Genomic DNA, 4,079 nt, shown 5'->3' with positions numbered 1-4,079 from the left:
TATGTGATTGGGCAAGTCACTTAATATTTCTGAGACTCAGTTTCCACATCCATAAAATCAGTGGATTGGACTAAATGATCTCTGAAGTCTCTTCCAGACCTGTATTGATGAGATAGATTATCAACTTAATTTGGGAGAAATCAGGTTGCTTTCTTTGAGTCAGTAAGGAGTGTCCCTTGGTCAAAAGACATTGAGGCATTGATCACTAGTCCTTAGATTCAGGAAAAGCTCTGTCCTTGCTCCAAGGTGGTGTTATTTCTTCTCTCTGCAGAAGTTTAGCAGATTGTCTTCCTGCCCCCTGACCAGAGGGTTTGGCTGTGCCTGTGATCCCGATCTGACAGTATATATTAGGAGTTAGGAAGAACTGTAGGAAGAGCCACTCTAGAGAAAGATAAGAAACATCATTCCCTTCTGACTAGGAGCATTTCAGTATAAGATGGAGTTAAAGATTATATCTATTTGAAGAGATACTTTATCATTTTAAAAAATTTTTAAACCTTACTTTCTGTCTTAGAACTGATACTGAGTACCAGTTTCGAGGCAGAAGGGCAGTAAGAGCTAGCAACTGGGCTTGAGTGACTTGCTCAAGGTCACACAGTTAGGAAGTATCTAAAGTCATATTTGAAGCCAGAACCTTCCATCTCTGGCCCTGACTCTTTATCCATTGAGACACCTATCTGCCATTTCCAATGCTGTATCCTTAATCAATTTCCTTTCCATCCCATAATTAATGAATTGTCTATTGTCTCTATTGTTGCTAGATGTTCTAGGAGTTTCATTTCATTCTGTCCCTGAGCCTGAACCCTTACAGTAGCCTGAGTTAGGCCTGGCCCAACACAAAAGGATATAACACCAATGATAACAAATTTCTGGAGACGTTTACTGAATATAAAATCAATTGTCATAATCAGGAGACCAAACAGCCTAGAAATTGCCTCAGACATCAAACACTTATGTCTTTGCCAAGTTGACATCCTTGTTTATAATTGATGAACATGTTTTTACAAAGGGAGCTAGGTGGCTCAATGAACAGAGAACCAGGACAGGAGACCAGAGGACATAAGTTCAAATCTGGCTTCAGATACTTCAGAGCTATGTGACCCTGGGCAAGTCTTTTAACTTCAATGGCCAGCTCTTATCAGTCTTCTGTCTTAGAACCAATATCTAGTGTTGATTATAAGACAGAAATTAAGGGTTAAAAAAAGTACTTTACAGACCTTTGGAAAAGAGCTGCCTCTTGGTAGGTTCTTTATTTAAAAAAAAGTTCTGGTGGTAGATTTATATTTTTTTCTTTGTCTTTTCAAAGTAATCCTAAAATTTTGTGAATTATGAGTTTGTAAGTGGGTATATGCGAGATTGTGGATTAGTCTCAATATATTAGACAAATCCTGGGCATGAATTTCCCCAAATTTTCTAGGAGGGGTTAAAGCTTGAGAAAATTTCCTCAAATGCACATAGGCCCTTTCTGTCATCACATAACCTCTGAAAAGAGTTAACTGAAATATTCCTTATTCAGTGAACATAGAATAGAATACCTGGCAGATCTATGGGAAAGGAAAAAACTTAAGACCAAGCAAGAGATAGAAAATAATACAAAATGTAAAATGAATAATTTTGATTACATTAAATTAAAAAGGTTTTGTACAAACAAAACCAATGCAACCAAAATTAGAAGGGAAGCAAAAAATCGGGGGGAAATCTTTATAGCAAAAACCTCTGACAAAGGTCTATTTTCTCAAATTTTAAGGAGCTAAATCAATTGCACAAAAAATCAAGCCATTCCCCAATTAATAAATGGGCAAGGGACATGAATAGGCAGTTTTCAGGCAAAGCAATAACGATCAGTAAGCACATGAAAAAGTATTTTAAATCTCTTATAATCAGAGAAATGCAAATCAAAACAACTCTGAGGTACCACCTCACACCTAATAGATTGGTTAACGTGACAGCAAAGGAAAGTAATGAATGTGAGAAGGATGTGGTAAAATTGGGACATTAATGCATTGGGTGGAGTTGTGAATTGATCCAACCATTCTGTAAGGCAATTTGGAACTATGCCCAAAGGATACTAAAAGACTGTCTGCCCTTTGATCCAGCCATAGCACTGCTGAGTTTATACCCCAAAGAGATCATAAGAAAAAAGACATGTATAAGAATATTCATAGCTGTGCTCTTTGTGGTGGCAAAAAAATTGGAAAATGAGGGGGTGTCCATCGATTGGGGAATGGCTGAACAAATTGTGGTATCTGTTGGTGTTGGAATACTATTGAGCTCAAAGGAAAAATGAACTTTCTCTCCTTCCTCCAGAGCTGGTGGCACCCACTTCCCTGAGGGAGATGAGTATGTCTGTCTTTTCCCTGAATGGGCACCTCTTCCAAGTGGAATATGCAGGAAGCAGTGAAGAAGGGCTCCACTTCAGTTGGTGTGTGAGGAAAAGATATTGTTGTTCTTGGTGTAGAGAAGAAATCAGTGGCCAAATTACAAGATGAAAGGACCATTCGGAAGATCTGTGCTTTGGATGACAATGTCTGCATGGCATTTGCAGGGCTCACTGCTGATGCTAGAATAGTTACAAATAGAGCTCGGGTGGAGTGCCAGAGTCATTGGGTAACTGTGGAGGATCCTGTCACAGTGGAATATACCACTCATTACATTGCTACTTTGAAGCAGCATTATACTCAGAGTAATGGGCGCAGACCTTTTGCCATCTCTGCCCTTATAGTGGGATTTGACTTTGATGTAACTCCCAGACTTTACCAGACAGACCCCTCTGGCAACTACCATGCATGGAAGGCTAATGCTATTGGTAGAGGTGCTAAGTCACTCCATGACTTTTTGGAGAAGAACTATACCAATGAAGATATTGAAACTGATGATTTGACTATCAAACTTGTCATCAAGGCCCTTCTGGAAGTGGTTCAGTCAGGGGGCAAAAGTAGCTGTCATTAGGAGACATCAGCCTCTTGAGATTTTAAATCCTAAAGAAATCAAAAAGTATGTGGCTGAAATTGAAAAATAAAAAGAAGAAACAAAAGAAAACATCATGATGAATAAAATATCCAGTTGCTTTAGCTATTTGTTTTTAATATATTCAAATCATGATGATTCTATAAATGACAAATAGGCAACTCCAGGCCATTTATTCATATTGTACCTCTGAATGACCTACAATAAACCTATGTATTTTTTAGCCTTTTTTCCCTTAAAAAATAAAAATAAATGAAAGGAATAATGAAGTGGAGGAATTCCAAGTGAACTGGAACGACCTCCAGGAATTGATGCAGAGTGAAAGGAGCAGAACCAGGAGAACATTGTACACAGAGACTGATACACTGTGGTACAATCGAATGTAATAGACTTTGCTACTAATAGCAATACAACGATCCAGGACAATTCTGAGGGACTTATGGGAAAGAACACTATCCACATCCATAGAAAGGACTGTGGGAGTAGAAACACAGAAGAATAGCAACTGCTTGATCACATGGGTCAATGGGGATATGATTAAGGATATAGACTCTAAAGGATCACCCTAGTGCAAATATTAATAATATGGAAATAGGTCTTGATCAATGAATGACACATGTAAAACCCAGTGGAATTGCTCGTTGGCTAAGGGAGGGGGGTGAGAGAAGAGGAGGGAAAGAACATGAATCATGTAACCATCGAAAAAAATTCTAAATTAATTTTTAAAATAAATCAGTTAAAAAATAAAATATCCTTTATTTAAATGAGTTGATTTTGTAAAGCAATTTGAAATTATGATTTTTAAAAGTGATTAAAATTTCCATACCCTCTGACTCAGAGATTCTACTCTTAGATACCCCAGTGAGGTTAAAGAGAGAACATTTTCCATAGACACCATGGAAATATTCATGGTGATATTTTTTTTTGTGGTAGCAAAACACTGGAAACATAGTAGGTAGCTATTAATTAAGGAATGGCTACACAAATTGTGTACATGGATGTAAGGAAATATTTCTGCCATAAGAAATGAAGAATCTGAAGAATTCAGAAAAGCACAGAAAAACTTCTATGAAAAGATGCAGACTGGTGGTAGCTGGGTAGCTCAGTGGATT

General features: G+C 37.7%; 1 pseudogene; it reads left to right on the top strand.

The window, feature by feature from the left end:
- The first annotated feature begins 1,464 nt into the window (after window positions 1–1,464).
- On the top strand, window positions 1,465–3,716 carry LOC100023146 (proteasome subunit alpha type-7-like; annotated as a pseudogene).
- Window positions 3,717–4,079: the final 363 nt, after the last annotated feature.

Source organism: Monodelphis domestica, chromosome 1 (assembly GCF_027887165.1).
Source record: "Monodelphis domestica isolate mMonDom1 chromosome 1, mMonDom1.pri, whole genome shotgun sequence".
Classification (NCBI taxonomy): domain Eukaryota; kingdom Metazoa; phylum Chordata; class Mammalia; order Didelphimorphia; family Didelphidae; genus Monodelphis; species Monodelphis domestica.
This window is presented reverse-complemented; position numbering and strand designations above follow the sequence as displayed.